Source organism: Gopherus flavomarginatus, chromosome 3 (genome assembly GCF_025201925.1).
Source record: "Gopherus flavomarginatus isolate rGopFla2 chromosome 3, rGopFla2.mat.asm, whole genome shotgun sequence".
Taxonomy (NCBI): Eukaryota; Metazoa; Chordata; order Testudines; family Testudinidae; genus Gopherus; species Gopherus flavomarginatus.
In genome coordinates, this window is record NC_066619.1 from 266393324 (window position 1) to 266415705 (window position 22382).

At 45.0% G+C, this 22382-nt stretch overlaps 1 protein-coding gene across 19 annotated transcripts in view; it reads right to left on the bottom strand.

Annotated features, from left to right (window-relative positions):
- The window catches only part of ADD1 (adducin 1), a 262757-nt gene extending 242762 nt beyond the window's left edge, over positions 1 to 19995 (bottom strand). For 16 of the 19 annotated variants that reach the window (XM_050947469.1, XM_050947474.1, XM_050947464.1 and 13 more), the window contains exon 1: positions 10563 to 10675. The gene's annotated coding sequence lies outside the window, so the exon portion shown is untranslated. Of the gene's footprint in view, positions 1 to 9685; positions 9870 to 10562; positions 10676 to 17789; positions 17862 to 19916 lie in introns of those variants that run through there. The other 3 variants (XM_050947462.1, XM_050947460.1, XM_050947458.1) reach the window with 3 other exon arrangements.
- Positions 19996 to 22382: the final 2387 nt, after the last annotated feature.

Below are 22382 nucleotides of genomic sequence, written 5' to 3' on the forward strand. Positions count from 1 at the left end.
ATAGCAGTCTCAGATGATGACCCGGCACATGTTCTTTTTAAGAACACTTTCACAGCAGATTTGACAAAATGCAAAGAAGGTATCAATGTGAGATTTCAAAAAATAGCTACAGCACTCAACCCAGGGTTTAAGAATCTGAAGTGCCTTCCAAAATCTGAGAGGGACATGGTGCGTAGCATGTTTTCAGAAGTCTTAAAAGAGCAACCCTCCAATGTGGAAACTACAGAACCTGAACCACCAAAAAAGAAAATCAACCTTTTGCTGGTGGCATCTGACTCAGATAATGAAACTGAACATGGGTCGGTTCACGCTGCTTTGGATTGTTATCAAGCAGAACTCATCATCAGCATAGATGTACGTCCTCCAGAATGTGGTTGAAGCATGAAGGGACATATGAATCTTTAGTGCATCTGGCACATAAATATCTTGTAATGTCGGCTACAACAGTGCCATGTGAACGCCTGTTCTCACCTTCAGGTGACACCGTAAACAAGACGTGGGCAGCATTATTTCCAGTTTGTCTGAGCGACTGGCTGAACAAGTAGGACTGAGTGGACTTCCATGCTATAAAGTTTTACTTTATTTTATTTTTGAATGCAGATTTTTTTTTTTTTACTTTAATTCTACATTTGTAAATTCAACTTTCAGGATAAAGAGATTGCACTACAGTACCTGAATTAGGTGAATTGAAAAAATATGATTTCTTTTGTTTATTACAGTGCAAATATTTGTAATCAAAATAAATATAAAGTGAGCACTGTACATTTTGTATCATCTGTTGTAATTGAAATCAATATTTGAAAATGTAGAAAACATCCAAAAATATTTAAATAAATGCCATTGTATTATTGTTTAACAGCACGATTAATTGCATGATTTATCGTAATTATTTTTTTAATCGCTTGACAGCCCTAAATAATAATAAAAATTGTTTGGCTATTGGTATTAAGGCAAAAAGATAGATGGAAAAAAGAGGAAGATGGAGAGGTGGGTGAACTCATAGCCTTCCAGGGACAACACCTATTGGGGAGTTGTATAAGAAGGATGACATAGGCCTTGGCTACACTCACACTTTACAGCGCTGCAACTGGGGTGTGAAAAAACACCCCCCTGGGCGCTGCAAGATACAGCGCTGTAAAGCGTCAGTGTAATCAGGGCAGCAGCGCTGGGAGCGCGGCTCCCAGCGCTGCACGCTACACCCGTAAGGGATGTGGTTTACATGCAGCGCTGGGAGAGCTCTCTCCCAGCGCTGCTGCTCTGACTACACTCACACTTCGCAGCGCTGCCGGGGCAGCGCTTTGAAATTCCAGATGTAGCCATACCCTCAGTAAGAGGTGCGGGATTGCAATAGGCAAGATCCCAGCCCCAAAGTGACGGGTAACCACAGCTGAGGGGTTTCTGTTTTAAACTAACAGCAGGCCCCTTGTTTTTCTCCTTTTGTTGTAAATATTGCACCAGAAAAACTACAGAAGAAAAAGCCTTAGCCAACTTCTCTAACAGCTAGAATGTTCTGATTTACAGTAAGTTAGCCCTCATATTTAGCTGGCCTATCCAACCCTCCACAGTTTTTGTCTCACACTCAGGCTTTGTGCTCTGCTCCCTAGGTCCCCAGCCTTCTGTCTATCATGTCTGGCTTTGCACGACTGGCTGCCACAAAAAAAGTCATCACCTTCTGCTTGCTAGGCAGGCAGGAGACCAGCAGCTGACACTCTCTCACCCCCCAAGTCATAATCAAGTACACACAAACTAAAACCATTGTACCAGCCAGAGTGATCACAATTGTGGCTGTTGCACTACACAATGCCTGGTGAAGTTCCCAGATCTGGCTCAATCCTGCAAAACCATGAATCTCTGGGGCAGCCCTTTGGTCAGTGCCAGGTAGAGTCAGGGTGCGTACCACTTTAAATGTTGATGGAGAGTTTGAGAGCATGGTGTCCCTATGGTATTTTTATCCACCCTCGTGACATGGTGGAAGAGCATGCAAAACCACTTCTGAATATAATGAACAACTGAAGGAAGGCCAGATCTCTGCAAGATGCTGCTGCCAAACTACATTATGCTCTGGACTTAGTGCTGACAGTGCATGCAGTATGCCTTTACCTCATCCAAGTCTGCCTGTAAGAGGGCCCAGATTTCTGACCCATATAGCAACACAGGTATGACACGGGTTTGATGTATCCTGAACTTTGTTTCAGTGCAAAGATGTTTTTGCATCCATAAGCGAGGTACGGACTTCATGCAGGAGGGGCAAATCCTGTTAATCATTTTGCTGTGAACATCTGAACTCTGCTTGTACCTAGATAAGATGAACTTGTCAACACTTTCCAGAATATCTGACCTCACCTGTTTTGGGGGTTCTGGTGGTCCAGCTCCAAGGTTCTGGACTTTGGTCTCCTGCCATGAGATGTTCCACCCCATAGCATGTATGGCATATTAGAGACCTTGGAGGATAGGGTTGAAGTTACTGGACTTCTCAACAAGCAAGGCAGTGTCATTGGCAGTCTTATGGTGAACACTTCTTGACAAACCTTGATTCTGATGTGTGGAGTGGCAAGCCCTAATAGCCAGTTGACAGCTCAACAGAATAGTACCGGGGCAAGAATGCATCCCTGTCACACACCTGAAGTTGTATAGAAACACAGGGAAAGCGATGAACCAATGTGCATTCTAACAGCAGTACTGGTGTGAAGACTGTGCACCAGATTTATCTGAACATCTGTTACGCCAACTCCTTTCAGTGCAAGCCAAACTGCTGGCACATCAACTGAATAAAGGCTGCTCTGATGTTGGTATATACTATGTGAAATGGGTAGTTAAATTCTCAATACAGCGCAACCTGGAGCGTAAGGACAGCGTCCACTGCTGACCATCCAACAGTGAAACCTGGTTGCTGCGATGACAATGTCTGTTAAGGAACAACTGCATTCTACCATGCAGAATGTGAACAAAAAGACCTTTCCAGGATAATAATGATACTGGCCTGTAGTTGCCACACACAGTGCAAGATTCTTTGCCCTTGTATAGGGACATTATGATATCTTTCCACACAGCTGGTACTTTGCTTGATGGTCATACTTTTAAGAACAGCTGATGAAGGCCGATGCTTACTGGTTCCAATACACCTTTGAGCAGCTGGAGTGTTACCAGATCTGGCCACTGCACTATATATTGAGACTGTGTCTGCTAGAAAACTCTGTTCAATTTATTGATGGACACTTATTTGCCTTGGGAAAAGACGAAAAATTCCCTACTAAGATGCAAATCAATTTCTCTTCTTAATCCCTGTGCCTGTGTAACGGGGTGCCTGGTGCACCCCTGCGTGTCCAGCCCCTGCGCCCCACTCCTCACAGACTCAGGGATACTCCAAGCTGGTGCAACTCCTGTGCTCTTTATTTATGTCCATTTTCCACCACCAGCTTCCTACTATATACAGGCTATTTACAATGGCTTAGCCTAACACAGGCCTTGTCAGCAACAGAGTAGCAGGCTCCTACCTCTCCCTGAGCCTCCCTTACTATATACAGGCTATTTACCACGGCTTAGCCTAACACAGGCCTTGTCAGCAACAGAGTAGCAGGCTCCTACCTCTCCCTGAGCCTCCCTTCCCTCCTGGTCTCCACCACCCAGGGGTGAGGAAGGATAGCTCAGTGGTTTGAGTATTGGCCTGCTAAACCCAGAGTGCTGAGTTCAATCCTTGAGAGGGTCACTTTGGGGCAAAGTCAGTACTTGCTCCTGCTAGTGAAGGCACGGGGCTGGACTCGATGACCTTTAGGGGTCCCTTCCAGTTCTATGTAAAAAGCTTCCAGACTTACAACTCCTGCCTAATAAGGCTGGCAGGTGCAGTCAGTGATTAGGCAAACCTAGGCTATTTACACAGCCCCAATCTATTTTCCCTGATTGGGGCTGGAGTGGCAGGAGCTGACTCAGGCTTCCCCAGTAGTGCCCTGACACAGCCTGTGAACATGTGGAAAAGTTTCCTTCATGTGTATAAACAAAGACCTAAGAACAAATTGACACCCAAACTCACTGTTAAACTGTTCTCCCACCTTGAACTTCTACAATAATGTAATATTGTACTATGAATACACTGCATAGCCAATTCCATTGTAGAGTTTACCTCCAGTCAGACATCCTTTATAAAAGAACAAGGTGTTCCTGAAGCCTTCACCTCCCTCATTAACTGGCTTGGTCCCTAGGTCACTTACAAAAGACAAAGTAGTTGCCCGAAATGTTAATGGGTTACCAATTACATGAAGATTTGCCCCACCTATTCTAACCAACATTACTATAAACTAGGAAAGACTCTCTTTGCAATGTACGCTAAATTAACAAGAGTACAACCTGTATAAGAGAACACTGATAGCCACAATGGGGGAGGGGAAACTCCCTTAGGAATCAAAATAAAAGCTTATGCAAAACACTGGACATGTTAATCAAATCACCTGGAACTTGAAATGACATTTTTGAAAAGTTAATAGTTAAAGCAATAATTTAGTTGTGCAGATTCCCAACCAAAAGTTTTCACATTGTTTTCAGAACTGGTGCCAACGCTTTGAGCAAATAAAAGGAGCACCAGTAACCGGAGGAAGACAGGGGGGAAAAAAAAATCACATTTCTACAAATTTTGTATCTAGTATAATTACAAGATCCAAGATGACTATCACTGAAATTTTTTTTTCTAAATCTGTTCTCCCCCCCATTTACTTTATGTATAAACTGCTGTCAAATGTATAATCAATTTCACTGTGTCCCTTGTATAGCAAGTTTCTTCTTTTAATTCAAGACATTTAACCAATGCTGTATTAGAAACAGGTGTTTTTTTTTTAAATTGACCAATTTAAAAAAAACAAATTCAGACTCTCTCTTACAACATGCAGAGTAACAATGCTTTCTCATTTTATTGCAAGTGGGCTTACATTTGGATGCAGAACATGTTTCACATGAGTGGTTCAACACTCACTAAAGAAACTTAGGCCATGTCTACACTACAAACTTATGTCAACTTAAATTACATCAGCATACAGTTGCCTCAGTCAGTACTTCACTTTTACACATGCATACTTGGCTCCTTATATCAGCAGTGAGAGTAATCACCAGGAGTAACTGTACTGATGCAGACTGTGATTCATAATGGATGCATCCCACTGTGTAACTTGCCACCGTCTAGTGCATGGTCTTTTGGGAAGCTTCAACAATGCCTGCTGGGGCTGAAATGAGTCATGCACAGGTGACTGGGATCATGGGGTAAACTTCCCAGTTTCCAGCTGTCTCCATCCCATAATGTTATCTGTATCCCACAACTTTCATGCCTTTTTTCCCCAAGATCTCACAAGACCAGGTGGCCCTCCTCACTGTCCACCATCTCTGATGGAAGCATGGGGCCTGCACAGCTCTGCACTATTGTCATGAGCACTGCAAGCACAGGGCATATGATCCCAGAATATTTGTAGAGCGGCAAGAAGAACCAAATAAGTAAAGACCATGATGATTCCTTGGAGGACAGACTGCTGTGGGACACAGCAAGAACCAGTTCAAGACTGTTGGTAACTTTCACAGACCAGCTGCAGATGGTGGAGCACCACTTCTGGGCCCAAGAAACAGCACTGATGACGGGTTCACATAATAATGCAGGTTTGGGGTAACAAGCAGTGGCTGCAGAACATTCAGATGCTCAAGGCCACATTCCTGGATCTGCGTGCTGAGATCACTGCAGCCCTCCAGCACAGGGACACCAAAATGAGAGCTGCTCTGACAGTGGAAAAGCAAGTGGCAATTACACTGCAGAAATTTGCAACGACAGATTGCTACCAGTCAATCAGGAATCAATTTGGAGTCAGGAAATCCACCAGGAGGATGGGGAGGTGGGAGGCTTTGTGATGCAAGTGTGCAGGGCTATTAATCCTCTCCTACTATGCAGGACTGCAACTCTGGACAATATGCAGGGCATAGTGGATGGATTTGCAACTATGGGATTCCTGAACTGCAGTGGAGCCATAGAAGGCATGCCTATTCCTATTATGGTGCCAGACCAGCTTGCCACTGAGTGCATCAATAGGAAGGGCTACTTTTCTATGGTTATTCAAGCATTCGTGGATCATCAGGGATGTTTCAATTACAACAATGGTCTGATTAAGGAAGGTGCAGGACATCTTTACGTGCACAGCACTGTTCAGAAAGCTATGAGCAGGGACTCTCTTTTCCAACCAGCAGATTACCACTGGGAATGTTGAAATGCTAATAGTGATCCTGAGGAACCCAGCCTATCCCTTGCTTCCCTGGCTCATGAAGACATACAGCAGCTACCTTGACAGCCAAAGAACAATTCAACTACCAGCTCAGTAGGTGCAGAATGACAGTTGAATGTGCTTTTGGTTGTTTGAAGGTTCGCTTGCTTTGTTTAACTCTCAATGGTTATAGCTGCCTGCTATATGATGCATGATATATGAGAACAAAATGGAGAAGAGATTCTACTGGGGTGGAGGATGGACTGGCTGGCTGCTGAATTTGAACAGCCAGATACAAGGCTATTAGAAGAGCTCAAAGTAGATCTATACAGCTGATGGAGGCTCTCGAAAGCCCATTTTAACAGTGAGCGAAAGGAATGAGTCTTGTTGTAGTGTACTTTACCTGGCCCTATCCTTATGTGGCCTGCTAGGAACCATGTGGAGATTGCTATGTGTGTCAGAATAGAACATTCTCAATGAATCAATTAATTTTGTTAAGATCACTAAGAGTTGTGACACACTATGGGTGTGTCTACACTACAAGCTTAAGTCAACCCGCATTAGGTAGACTTACAGCCACCACAGTAATTACTACAGCTTTTCATGTACACACTGCCCGCCCTCTCTCCATGGTGCATGTCCTCTCAAGTCGGTGGATGCACTCCTGAAGAGGTACTTTGTGGGGGCTGAGCCGCCGCCTGGGTTCTCAGCTCCACTCTACAGCAGGTGGACCCCCTGTAACTCCTGGGGGGGGCTGCAGACCAGACTACAACTGCTGCTCTAGAGCCCTTGTGGGATAAAAAAAATTGGATCTGCATCTGACCCTCAAAGAACCACAACCATGGATGTGGATATCCGCAGATATAAAGCAGATATCCAGAGCTGGATAGGTCAGATGTTCGTTGTCATTCTTGTCAGTTTCACAACTCCCATGCTGGAGTCATGAAATTGACAAGGAAGGCTGGTAGGCTCTCTGCTGTGAATCCCTTGTGGCTCACAGCTTGGACTGTTACCCCAGAGCAGGTGAGAGGTTCCCAGATCAGTGCTCCCCACTAGGAGTCAGGCTCCTGGCTTCCCACTCCCTGTTCCCCCTGGGAGCCTGGCTGCACACAGGCTTCCAGCTCCCCTCTCCAAGCTGGGCTCCCAATTTCCCACTCCGGGGTTCATTCCCACAGGGGGTGGGAGCTAAAGGGGCATGACACCAGACTTCAAGCCTGTGGGGTTGTGGCCCCCCTGAATCCAGCTCGCAGCCCCCCAGGGGGCCACACACAACTAGTTGAAAGTTGCTGCTCTAGAGGGTCCTGGTGTGGATCCATATAAAATGTGGAGTGGTGATCGCAGATTGGATACTATTTATGTACCACAGATAAGGATCTAAATTTTTCTATCTGCACAGAGCTCTACCAATGTAAGTGTCCATGTAGACATTGTGTTACTATCGCCCTAACTAGATCAGCATGCCTCTTGCGGTGGTGGAGTTACATCGGTATATCAGGGCACTTATATCGGCAGGAGCAAGGATGAAGTTTAGACACTAACATAATTAGGTTGACATAAGCTGCCTATGTTGACCTAACTCTGTAGTGTAGACCAGACGTGTACAGCAGGTAGTTGGTTGCTTTCAGAACTGCTGAGTACTCAGCAGCCTATGTTGTGAAATAAGAATTGTGTTCCAAAGAGAATATTTTTCTTTAACAAAATTAAATACATACTTGGATATTAGGCCCATCAATGCCCATTAGTCAGGATGGTCTGTGATGCAACCCCATGATCCAGGTGTCTCTAAACCTATGACTGCCAAAAACTGGGTCCAAACAACAGGAGATGGATCACTTGAAATTGCCCTGTTCTGTTCCTTCCCTCTGAGGCATCTGGCATTGTCCACTGTCAGGATACTGGGTTAGATGGACAATTGGCCACTCTCATGTTCACACAAACATCTTTGGACCAAAATGTTTTCTCTAATAAGAGTTTAAGCAAAAATGAAGTCAAATAGAAGTGCAAGACATTCAATATGTTTAGTATATCAATGCATGCATTTTCATCCTGGAAGACCAAAGCATCCTCAAGCTGGAAAGCCTGGTCAGATCTCAGTTAAATCCTGTAATCTCAAGACTACAACCAAAACAAACAACAGGCATTAAACTCACTTTATAGTAATTTAATATATTGTACTCCATCTTAAACAACTCAAGAGGTTTTCGATAACTTGAGTTATCCATACTCCTTGATATAGAGGGCAAAACAGATAATGCAATATACTGACCTGCACGGCAGAATCTAGAACAGCCTCTAAAATGAAAACAATTTTCTTAGTACAGTAGAACCTCAGAGCTACGAACACCTCAGGAATGGAAGTGACTTAATACAACTTTGAAACTTTACTATGCAGAAGAAAAATGCTGCTTTTTAAGTATCTTAATTTAAATGACAGAAGCACAGAAACAGTTTCCTTACCTTGTCAAAACTTAAAAAAACCAAACAAACAAAAAGAACTTCCCCTTTTTAGTAGTTTACATTTAACACTGTAGTGTACTATCCAGTATTTGCTTTTTTTTGGTCTCTGCTGCCTGATTGTGTACTTCAGGTTCCAAATGAGGCACGTGGTTAACTGGTCAGCTCGTAACTTTGAGGTTCCACTGTACTTCTTTTGTAATTCTTAATTTAAAAAAAAAAAAAAGTATTCATGTAATTTTAAAAAAACCTCTTTATTCCACAATAGAAAGGACAGAAGCTCTTCTTCTCTGAACCATCACAAACCTTACCACACCTGGAGTTTCATTATACCACCTTAATTCTGTTGCTCGGTGTTGTACAGAATAACTACACTGCAGCTCGTATGTATGGAGACTAAACTTGTAGATTGAGGCAAACCAGACCGTTTAACTCAAGCACTTACAGTTTGAGAATTTAACAATTTTTATTAACGAAGTGCATACATATTTTCTCTATATTATTAATTTGCTGACACAAATCACTAAAGGAGGTAATAAAAAATAAATGACCACTGTAGGTAATAGCTTTCAGAAGATCAAAGAAAAGAATCAGCTTTGAACTGACATCCACCAGCTATGACAATTTTCTGTGAAGATTTAGACCTACCACCGTTCATAGCCCCCACCCATAACTCTGGTCTTTTCTCAATAGGATTTTCCACCCGTTTTATTTAAAGCCAACCTAAATTAAGACTCAATGTAAAACACAAAACACCTACAATATATATTTGCTATGTGCACAGATGCATGTAACGTTTTGCACCCAGGAACAGATACTGGAAAGATGAGAGAGACTCTCTGCACACAAAACGCAACAGCTGCCCAATGCCCATATCCAGCAACTGGTACCTCACCAATCAGTCACACTGTGCACAAACACAACACATTCCCCATTTTCCTCCATCTCACTATTTCCCTCCCTCTACACCAGCTGCTCTTATTAATCTGTATTGCCATTCTCCACACCTTGCAAAAATCAGCAAGTCCGATGGATTGTAAACATCTCCACCAATTCCATAAAACAGCGGAGCGAGGGAGAACCGGGAAAGAGGTGGTAGATGCACCAAGTGGTGTAATGGAGATCTGAACACTGAACAGCTGCTTCCTGCAGTAACAGCAGCAGCACCACCACACCTCACCCATCACAAGACTACGAAGAGATACAGACACACATAGTGACCATCCCCCTCAAAAAGGCATCTGCTTAGACCACCACAAGGGCCCCTTTCATCCCAACTATCAGCAGAGCAGCTTCTACACAACTGCCAGACACGAGCCCCCAGCCCATCCCCTGACTCATCCAAACCAAAAGCCTGAGGCCCCTCAAAACCTCCCCACCCTGAGCCTGGCTCCGAACCCCTCGCCTCCCCCACCCAATCCTAAAGCCTGAGCTACAGCCCCTTGCTCCAGATCCCATATCTGCTACGCCTCCCCCCACCCGCCCCCGGTGTCTCCTCTCACTACAGAGTCCGCACCCTGACCCAGGCTGCGTCTACCCAGAGATCTCAGCCTCTGCCCCTCCCCCAACGCCTGCACCCTTGCTCCCCCAGCCCCGACTCTGCCCCTCTACCCAATACCTACACCCCGTCCCCCACACCCTGCGCTCTTCCTTCGCTAGCGCCTCCTCACCTGCACCCCCAGCCCCTCTGCCCAATAGCTACGCCCCCTCTCCAACAGCTGCGGCCTTTCTTCGCTGGCCCCTCCTCACAGCGCCTGCACCGCCAAGCTCGCCCAAGGCCTGCACCCCCATTCCCGACACCTGCACCGCTGCTACCCCAACGTCCGCTCCCCGAGGCCCGCCCGCCCGCGCCCCTGCTCCCCCAGCCCGCGCCGCTCAGCTCACCCCGACGCGCAGAACAAGTAACGGCGACGCAGCCTGCGGCGCTGGGCAGCAGCTGCAGAGTCTCCCCGTCTCCGGCGCGCCTCTAGCTCCTCAGCCTCTAGCCCCAGCACCAAGCCCCGCCCCGCTCCCCCGACACCCCTCCCCAGCAGGGTGCGGCTTCCAGGGGCCGCAGGCCAACAACCGCGCCGCCAATTGGAGGGCGCAGGCTCGGCAACCAAGCGGCTCTCCCATTGGCTAACGGAGGGGAGAGAGGCGGGGCGGGGGTGGAATCAGAGGTAGGGGTGAGGCGGGAAAAGCAAAGCGGCTGGATGATGGGGCGTTGAAGGCAGGCGGGGGAACAGAGACGTGGCAGGCTGAAGGCAGGTGGGGAGGCCGGGTAGAAGGCGTAAGAAAGAAATGGAAGAGTGATCACATTGGGTCAGACCAAAGGTCCATCCAGCCCAGTATCCTTCCTGCGCACAGTGGCCAATGCCGGGCATCCCAGAGTGAGCGACCCTAAGTGGTAATTATCAAGTGAGTGCTTTCCTGCTGTCCATCTCCAGCCTCTGACAAACAGAGGCTAGGGCCACCATTCCTTACCCATCCTGGCTAGTATCAATTAATGTGCTTAATCTCCATGAATTAAACCCTGTTTCAGTTCTAGCCTTCACAACCACCTCAGGTAAGGAGTTCCACAAGTTGACTGTGCGCTGCGTGAAGACCTTCCTTTTATTTGTTTTAAACCTGCTGCCCATTAATTTCATTTCGTGGCCCCTAGTTTTTATATTATGGGAACAAGTAAATAACTCCCTTATTCACGTTCTCCACACCACCAATGATTTATATACCTCCATCAGAGGAGTCCGCAACCTTTCAGAAGCGGGGTGCCAAGGCTTCATTTATTCACTCTAATTTAAGATTTTGCGTGCCGGTAATACATTTTAACGTTTTTAGAAGGTCTCTTTCTAAAAGTCTATAATATATAAGTAAACTATTGTATGTAAAGTAAATGTTTTTAAAATGTTTTAAGAAACATCATTTAAAATTAAATTAAAATGCAGAGCCCCCCGAGACTGGTGGACAGGACCGAGGCAGCATGAGTGCCACTGAAGATCAGGTTGCATGCTGCAGGTTGCCTACCTCTGCTCTTATCATATCCCCCCCTTAGTCTCCTCTTTTCCAAGCTGAAAAGTCCTAGTCTCTTTAAGCTCTCTTCATATGGGACCCATCCAAACAGCTAATCATTTTAGTTGCCCTTCTCTGAACCTTTTCTAATGCCAGTATTTTGAGGCAGATACTTTGACGGGTGAAGGCAGATTTGGTGGGATTGCAAGCAGAGCACGGTGAGGGGGCTAATGCAAAGGAAGGTGCTGGTTGTAGCAGGCACAATGAAGTGGTGCAAGCTAATGAGACCTGTGTTGGCTTCACCTCTGAGAATCAGACCTGTTATTTAGTTCCCTAACTTTTTGCTCCTCGCATCAAAATATTGTCCCTCTGCATTATTATTATTCAGACAGTGCTATCACCATATACAGATAGGACAAGATGCATACAAAAAAAATCCACAAATATAAAATCATTGCTGGTAAAGCATGCAGATTAATCATATATTGAAGGAATGGTAAATAAGTCACTACTACAGAAATGTGGATTGATTACTAAGCTAGTCTAACATGAACGACGTGTTTTAAAATAGCCAAAAGCAACATCATTTATATATTCTAGGAACAACTTTTGGGTCATGGTGCATAACCAACTGAACCTGAAATCCCAGTTCTAAACAGTGCATATATGAGTGGAAATACGAACATTAGCTGTATAAACAAGGGAATGGTTACGGCAAGAAGTTAGGAGGAAGTATTACTCAGGGCATTTGGGGAGACCACTAGTGCAAAGGATTCAGAAGGAGTTACAAGAACAATTCAAATTCTGGAAAACCTGCCTTACAAGTAAAGATGAAAAAAAATCTTTAGTTTAACCAAGAGAAGGTTAAGGGATGACTTGGATCACTGTTTACAAGTGCCTATATGGGGAGAAGATTTGATAAGAGAACTGTTTAATGTAACAGACAAGATCCAGTAGGTAAAGCTAAACAAAGTCAGACTGGAAGTAAAGTGCAAATGTATAACAATGGGGGATAAATAAACATTGGAACAATTTACCTGCAGATGTGGTTGGATATTCCATCACTTGAAGTATTTATATCAACACAATGTCTTTCTAAAAGATAGTTTCTAGTTGAGTTTGTGCTATAAGCTTGTTTCTAGGCACATGGTGAAATTTTGCAGCCTGTGTTATGCAGGAAGGTATATATTATCACAAATGATCCCTTTTGGTCTTTCAAAAAATATAGGAAAGAGCCCTTTCCCAAGGAATTCATTATCCCAGAAAAAAAAAATCTTGCTTCAGGAAGTTGAGCTATATCAGATATTCACCATCATTGCTGGTTTACTTCCCACCCTTTTAAGCTACCATCCCCACATATTTTTAATGATCTCTGTATCACACCTGCTAGGTCTAAAAAACAGTACTTTATAGTAAGAAAGCAGGCAGGGCTCTTGCTGTTCAAATAAAGGTATAAATCCGTGAAAACATGCTTTCACAACCAGTAAATTTCTTAGAGCACTTGTCCTTGACAAGTTATTAGAAAAAAGAAAATAACAGAATCCTTGATAATATTATGTCAAGAACTTTCAAGAGCCATAGTGAAGAGAATGTCTCTGATTGGCTAGTTGAAATACAGCCACTTATTAAGGTTGCAAGACCTGTTTTAGTCTTTGGTTTGCTCACTGGTTAGCAGAGAAAAGCAGTAGGCCATGGTATAGCACAAACCCAACATCTGGTCCAGCTGGGCTCTGAAACAGTGGGACATGGAGAAAGATATTTTTGGCAGTGTGGTACAAGACTTTCTATTATGGAAACAACCTAGGAGATGACCTGGGCTAAAAACTACCTTAGTCATGAAGAAGGGCTACGAGCAACCATTGAAAAATCTGCCTAAAGCTGGGCCCTACTGCATCAAACAGAATTCTCAAAAATTCTATGCAATAATGCTCAACACTTAGACTAAATAAATATCAGATGGCTTCCTTCTGTCTGACTCTGATCAACTGGAATTGCAGATGCCCAGCACTTCAGAGGATCAGCAATTTCCATGCAGCCACCTTTCTCTAGTCCTCTTGTCTCAGGTCCTCTGCCTCGCTCATCTCTCTCTCTTCCTTTACTGTCCATACCTCTTTATACACTTAAAGCTCTAGTCGTTCACTCCTTATTCAGGCAAACCAGCCAGTGAAGTCAATGGATATTTTACCAGAATAAGGAATGTTGGAAAAGGCACTTACTTTTACAAGTGCTCATTTCTTTTTCTTCTACAACATCCTATCTAAAGAGTTTTAGTTTTAAAGAGTACTGGCACTCCTTTTGTATGGTAGTGCTTATTTCACAAACTGAAGAGACAGAGAGAGAGAGAGAGAGAGAGACACTAAAAGTACTGATTTATTGCAGTAGAGGAGAAGCATCCCTGCAGCTGCAATAATACACATTTGAAATATGAGAGAATGGAAAAACCACAGATTAGTGTGAGCCTCTGGAATCAACAATTTTCCAGATAATGAAATGTTTTTCCTTTTGTTAGCCAGAAATAGGTCAAAAATCAATATTTGTCCACTCCATTAATGGAAAAACAGTCTCAAGAGACAGCTACCTGTTATTGAAATTGTTCTCTATACCTTCAATTTACAGTTGCTTTGGTACACCAGAGAGCTAAAAACTAGAATTGTCTGCTACCAAGGTAATTTATGGTCTGCCCACTACAAGCCAGAAAAATGACATCCATCAAGCCATCAACCATTTCTCATTTAAATCCCTCCTCAATACTCATTTCTTCCAGTGTCCCCACTTAACAGCAAATTCATGATATTCACCACCTATAACTTTCTCATTTTAAGATAAATGTAAAAAATAAAAACAAAACCCCAGAACACAGAACCACTAAGAGAGACATGCAGATGCCTAGACTGACCACGTGATCTTACTGCCCTAAGCCTTTGGATGCTTCCTGGGAGTACCCTGGTCTGTGAGGTACCTCACTACCACCTGCCTTAACATGAGGAAGCCTTGTCTATGTCACCTGCTAAAGATCAGCTCCTCAGCTTCACCAGCCACAGGCAACACAAGCCCTCACCTCTGGACCTGCGCAAGCCATATTTATTCACAGATCCGCGGCTTCCAAAGAAACAGTACACCCATATTTACCAGTTCCACCTCAGATCACTGCCCCACTTAACACATAGCACTTAGATATGTTTATAGTGAAATCAAGTATAGATTTATTGAACAAAGCACTGAGATTCAAGTATTGGAAATAAATGGTTACAGATACAATTAAATCATAACAGTCATTGTAGAACCTAGACTTAATTAATTAGATACCCTCATGTCATCCTAAGTCCTTTCAGCATTTTACAGCCAGGCTGGCTGTGACCCTCCTTTCATAAGACAAACATGCTTTTAGCTGGTTTCCTTAGCAGAGGAACCTGCGCATTCTCTGATATACCAGATTAATCCTTTGATCATAGTCATAAATAGGACACCCCTGCTGACTGTTTTTTTCCCTGTAGATTTTCTCTCTAATAGATTTCACAATCTTTCAGCTGGTATCTGGCTCAATATGCAAATTGGCATCCATTGTGAGGCATACAATGCGCTCATGACATCAGCGCTGGAATAGGGGAGACCAGGGCACCATGGGCCTCCCACTTTTAAAAAGTGGACTGACCTGGCCACTTTTTGCCATGGTCCCTCACCCCGCTTCTTCCCCGAGGCCCTGTCCCCCCAGCCAGGCTAGCAGATGGAGCCCGGCAATGAGTGATACCACACCATGAACCCTCCACCTGCCCACGGTTTGGGGGCTGAGAGCAGCCCCTGGTCTATGTCCCCGCCCTGGGCAGATGAAGAGTCCATGGCTCCTCACAGCTGCTTGGTCACAAGGCTCTTACCATGGCCAGAGGTGCCATCCCCCAGCCGGAGCCAGGTCAGGGTAAGAGCCATGCAGGCAGCTGTGGGGAGCCACAAACCTTCTACCTGCTTGGGGTGTGGGGGGGCACAGGTCAGGGATACGGGATGGGGGCTGCTTTTGGGTCTCACCCCTCCCCAGGCAGGTGGAGGATCCATGGCTCGTGGCCCATTCCGGCCTCCAGCTTGGCTGGGGCCTCAGGCAGAAGGGGCGGAGCCAGACAGAGATAAGCATGTTACCTCCTGCCTGAAAGGAACATGTCTGAGATAAGTCATCAAGTGGTGACCTATCTTAACTCCCAGACCTTAAGAACATATTTTTTAGTATAAATACATAATTTCAAAAATATGACCCATGCATACATTTTGTAATGATTATGATGACCCGGGCGCCCAATAGAGCTCTCACATGCCTTTGGTGAACTATTGTGCCAATAATTGACCCAGGAAATGCCTGTAAAATACTATGCACCCCCTATGCCCTCTGCCAGTTTGCACCAAGAGGTTGCTCTTTCACATCCTTGTTCTCCTCAGTCCCGCCTCCCTACTCTTTGCCACCCTCACTTGTAAACTATAGACCAGACGTTTTCAAACTATGGTCCATAGCTCCATTCAGATGGTCCACAGATAGTTCCCTCTAAAGTGTGTGCCTGGGCGGCTGCACACAAGAGAACAAAGGGCCACCCACCTAATTGGTGGAGCCGTGCCGACGTGGCTCCACTAATTAGGTGCCTGGACCCTGGAGAAGACACACATGTAAAGTGAGGTGGTGGCCTTGGGAGGAATAAGAGGAAGGTGGGAGGGGGAAGTGGGGTGAAAAGAGGAGGTGAGGGGAATTTGGGATGTGCAGGGCTGCGGTGGCCAGAGAAAGAGGCGACTTTCCCCAGCTCCATGGTTGCAGCTGCCGGGGGGAGACCCCCCTCCCCACACCTTCCCAGCCTCAGCTCTGTGGCTGATGTGGTGGTGGGGATAGACCCCCCTCCTTCCCATCCCCAGCTTGGGCACTACCGTGGTGGGGGAGAGAGGGCCCATCCTTTGCATTAGAAAGGTAAGACTACTGATATTAAAATGTGAATTGTGCGCTTTTATTTGTAGAACAAAAAAGGTAATTATTATAAAGTTTTTTTTATATAGTGCTTTTATCCAACCACTTTACAATAATTAGCTAATGGTACAAACAACATTTGGAAAGATCATTAAGTGTTCTGCTGAGACCCTCAGCAATTTTCAAGTGGTCTGCGGAAAAAAGGGTTTGAGAACCACTGCTGTAGACGGTAAATTCTCTGGGGCAGGAACTGACAAAAGAGCACAGGACATGTACAATAAATAGCAAACAGTTTACAATCTACTAGTACGGAGATTAAAGCACAAGACTGAGGTTAGGGCACCTGGCTTTTCCTTTTATGGCTGTGGTCTGACTCCCTCTCTTGAGTCACTTGACCTCTTCAGGCTTCAGTTTCCCCACCTGTAAAATGGTAGTGAAAATTCCTACTCCATGTACCTTTGATGATGTTTAATTAATTGATATTTGTAAAGCACTTTGAGATCCTCAGAAAATAGCAGCAGTACTCTTATTTGAACTACAAAGTGTAGCAATGTTATGGAAATGATCTGCATAAAAGATTCAACTAATTGTTCTTTCAACCATCAGTTAATGTCTTTTGGGACTCGAGTTATTTTTTTTCCCTTTTCCAAAAATGAATTAAAAACCACAATGGTCCTGTAGTAGAGTTGCTGTTTACTTTGACGTTCCGCTGGTGTTATCTGAACCAGTGATCTGCTAGGTCACGCCAATCCTTGACTCTGGGAGCCAGCCTTACCCTGCTCTGCTGTGAGAACCCCCACTCCTGAATTATTCACACACAGCCTCTGGCATGTAAGCTGCTCCTTGGTTTGTGCAACTGAATGACACTAGCTAATATCTCCGGTCCCAGATACAACCCTAGGAACCTCCGTCTTGCAGTGCCCAGTTATGCCCGCTGAACACTGCAAGCTTATATGAGTTAGTCAGTTTAACAAAGAAATTGATATGCACCAGGCTTGTTATCCCAAGGGGAGTCTCTAACAAACACACTGCTTCAGGTAGAATGAATAAATGTATTAACTACAAAGACAGATTTTAAGTGATTATAAGTTAAAACATAAGTCACATTTGGTCAAATGAAATAAAAGCAAAACACATTCTAAGCTGATCTTAACACTTTCAGTGCCCTTACAAACTTAGATGCTTCTCACCACAGGCTCGCTTCTTGCCCTTCAGCCAGGCTCTCTCCTTTGATCAGCGCTTCAGTCGCTTGGTGGTGATGTCTGTACATGGGGGTGGAAAAGAAAGGAAAAGCTTGGCAAACATCTCTCCTTTTTATCATGTTTTTTCTTCCTTCTTGGCTTTGCCCCCCTCCCCTTTCAGGGTCAGGTGAGCACTTACCTCATTGCAGTCCATGACTGACCAAAGGAAGGATGGTGACTCACTCGAGAGTGCAACAGATCCTTTGTTGTTGCCTAGGCCAGTGTCCTTTGTTCCTGTGAGGCTAGGCTGGGTTTGTCTCATACATGCCCTGATGAGGTCTGAACTGCCCCTCTGCTCTTGGAGAGTTTTTGTCTGGGCTTGTTTAGTCATGAGGACACATTTTCAGCCTCATAACTATATACATGAAATTACAACCTCAGTGAATCATGAGCCTTCTGAAGACACCTGACATGACAAAACTTTGCATTGGATACCACACAATCATTTTTCAAGGATGAACATGGGGTGCAGGGTGTTCCCACGAGGTACAGAACATCACAACTGAGCACCTTTGGCCCGAGGTGTGTCTACATCACCCTGGCTCTGTTTCTCCTCTTTGGAGCCCCTTAAGAGCTCCTTCCAGACTTTCTTGGGACTACCACCAACCACTGCCTGGTGCTGGGTTGATAGCCAAAAGCAATTCAAAGGAGTCCTCAATGGCCCCAAAACAAAGTCCGCTATAGCAGCACAAAAGTTTACACTCTCATCCAGCTCTTCTACTACACACAGAGTTCTTACTCTGTCCCAGATAAATGTTCTTCACAGAGATATTGATCATGTCCTTCCTAGTGGAAGCTCAGCCTTCTGGCTCTGGCTTCCTTCTTCCAATGATTGCACTTCCTGTTCTGAGAGCAAGCATTATATATACCGCTATCCTTCAGAGAGCTTCCTCCTGATTGTTTGGAAGAAAAAGGAGCCACACTTCCTCTCCACCCCCACAGGTCTCCTGGTTCCTAGACCCTTAAAAGGACAGTATCCTATTTCTTCCCATCCAGTTACTAACTCTCTGGGACTAAATTCCCCTCTTTTTGCTACATGACCATTTCTAGGGCCTTTGTTTATTCCAATATCCCTGGAATGGGGTCTTCTGGCCCCCTCCAGTCTTAAAGCGCCAATATACCCCATAACAGGACCCCTTAGGTCCTAGAGAATTGGGTGTTTTGCATATTGAGCAGCAGTCTCCCTTCTCCGGGTGTCCTAAGCTCTACGCACTGGGACATCAGACTCTGGTTTGGGCATATGTGGGTGAGACTTTGAGATTTGTGGGTGGTTCCATGTTGCGGCTTGTAATTGTCATCTGATCCAGACCCATGAAACAGCTCTTCTGGGATGGTCTCTAACTCCTTTGGCCTTTAAAAGTCCCTCCTGTCATTAGCTCTCTGCTAGCTTGTCCCTGGGGTGTGAAGGGGAAGATCTAAGCCTGCACATTCCCTTGCTGTAGATCCACAAAGAGAAGACCCACACTGCAGATAATACTGCTGAAAGACCTGACTGCAGAAGTCCAACTGTACAAGGCTTAAAGAAGAAAAAACTAATAAAGGTAAAATTTTCTTATGAAAATGAGCATATGGGTCTAGATGCAATGGCTCCATGCATCTCACTGAAATAGCAGGACTTTCCCCTTTGTGTGTATTGATAAGAATGGAGGTGTGCATGATTTGAGAGCTAAGGCTGATATCAGAATGCTTTAAGGTAATTTTTCATTGAGACTACCCTAACTTTTAATGCCTTGATTTTTTTTCCTGGTACATGATGTATGTAATCGAACATTATCTTTTGAATTCCACATAGCAGCCTTAACTATTACTTAAGGATATTTTATGTATAGAATTGCCAAAGTTTGTATAGACATGTTATAGTATAGTTAAGGTTGTGCCAAGAGTTCTGTTATAAGCCTTACCTTTGACCAGGTGCATTTTGACTTTTTATAGGAAGGAGTTGTTCCTTATGATATTTTTAGTGACATAAGGAGGGGAAATTTTCAGCCTATTTAAAAAAAATTCCAACAAATCTTTCCTATGTGAAAGCTTCCCTGTGAAACTTAAGATACAGAAGAACTATTCTGCTTTACTTACCTAGCTGAAGCCAGTCTCTAGGCTTTGAATTATGTCACTCCACAGCTAAACACATCCACATCTGGAGTTTATTTCATCTGAAAAATACATTAAAAAGATCTGAAACAGCTGGTAGGAAAATAGGGTATAGTTTCTGGATCAGAAGGATGATTGCTGCTGCCAGATTGTCATATAATCTATTTAACCTTGAAAAATAATGACTTTGTGCTTCACACTAAAATAAATAAATACATTGTTAAACACTGTAATGAGTCTAAACATAAATCTACAATAGTAGATCAAGCTGGTTAATGATTGCAGTAAAAACACCAGATTTTGGGGAGGATGATTTCATTGGTAATTATTGGTCTGGAAAAGGTTAAAGGCAAGTGACAAATTTTCTCTTTTTAAATTGTTACACTACTATGACTTTTTTCAAAAATCCTCTCTGAAGTGAAAGCGAGCCTCTGAATTTGCAAGTGGTTCTCATCTCAACTTTTAAAATCCTGTAAACATCCTGTACCTAACAGATTTTGGGTGGCGTTCTCTAAATGAATGACCTGTATGGTAGCTATAGTGTTAGTAGATATATTTAATAAACTCATTGATATGGAATTCTTACCCTTTCTCTAAGGACACCTTCCTCATCCTTGAGCATTAAAGAAAGGAACAATGCAAGTAGCAAAGGTTTTGGACTCTTCATAGCCCAGTTAGAATAGAAGAGAAACTAATGTCAGGAACATTTACAAATAGATCAAAGGAAGAATTGAAGAAATCAAAGGATGTGTAAAGCACAGAGGATGAGGATGGAATATGGCCAAAAGAGATTACAAGCCAAATGAGTACAATCTGCAAAACGTCATTCAGGAAAAGCCTGGTATTGATGGCAATAAACAGAAGGTAACATTTTCAAGAATACCTGGGTATGATTTGAAAATAGTACTTAAGTGATCACTGTATGAGTATGTCTACACTGGAGCTGAGAGCGTGCTTCAGAGCACCAATAGACAGATGCACCAACTCTACTTGAGCTAGTATACTAAAATATAGCAGCATGTCTGCCAGGCCATGGGTGGTGGCTTGGTCTAACCACCACTTCATAACCGGGGGTCGGGCAGGTAGCTCAGGCAGCCACCTGTGCCCCACAGCCACACTGCTATTTTTAGTGTGCTCGCTTAAGCAGAGCTAATGCGTGTCTGTCTACCCAGGCTGGGAAGTGCATTCTCAGCTGCAGCACAGACATACTGTATGTGTCTGGCAGCCATTGGAAACGCAAACAGAAGTCCGATATAAGAAAAGCACAGATCACAAGAGACTGTTGAGGCACCATACTCACAATTTGTGAGGCCATCTGTATGTCTTTTGTCATGTTTTCTGTAATTCAGTATATTAGGTCTCAATCCTGCAAGCTGTTCTCGCCTGCACCGGTGTGAAGGCCCATCCACTTAATGGAGTTGTGTGGGTGTAGGAGTTCATCCATGCAGAACAGCCTGCAGGGTTGTGGTCTATGTGGGTAACAGTTTCAATACCCAAGAGGGCCAAAACTGATACCAAGGAAGAACGAGTCACATTAAGGGTTTAGAGCAGTGGTTTTCAAACTTTTTTTCTGGTGACCCAGTTGAAGAAAATTGTTGATGCCTGCAACCCAACGAAGTTGGGGATGAGGGGTTTGAGGTATGGGAGGGGCTCAGGGCTGGGGCAGAGGTTTGGGATGCAGGAGTAAGGGCTGCAGGGTGGGGCCAGGAATGAGAGGTTCAGGCTGTGGGAGGGGGCAGGAGGTTGGGGTGCTGAGGGGGTCAGGGCTCTGGGCCGGGGGTGTGGGCTCTGGGATGGAGCCAGGTTTGAGAGGTTTGGGGTGCAGGAGGGGGCTCCGGGCTGAGGGTGTGGGAGGGGGCAGGGCTCTGGGCTGGGGGTGCAGGCTGTGGAGTGGGGCCAGGGATGAGGGATTTGGGGTGAAAGAAGGGGCTCTGGGTTTGAGGGAGGCTCAGGGCTGGGGCAGGGGATTGGGGCATGGGCTTACCTTTGGCAGCTCCCAGTCAGCAGCACAGCGGGGTGCTAAGGCAGGCTTCCTGCCTGTCCTGGCACCACGGACTGCGCTGCACCCCAGAAAGTCTGACTCCTAGGCGGAGGCACAGAAATGGCTCCATGCAGCTCTCATCCACAGACAGCCCACACACACCCCCAGCTCCCAGTGGCCGGGAACCAGCCAATGAGATTTCAGAGCCGGTGCTCATGGCAGCACACAAAGCCCCGTGCCCCTCCCTGCCTAGGAGGTGGACCTGCCGCTGTCTGCTTCTGGGGGTGCGGAATGGTGTCAAAACAGGTAGGGACTAGCCTGCTGTAGCCAGACAGCACCACCAACGGGACTTTTAATGGCCGGGTCGGCAGTGCTGACCAGAGCTGCCGCAACCCAGTGCCTCACATTCCACAACCCAGTACTGGCTTGCCACCTGCAGTTTGAAAACCACTGGTTTAGAGGGTAGTTAG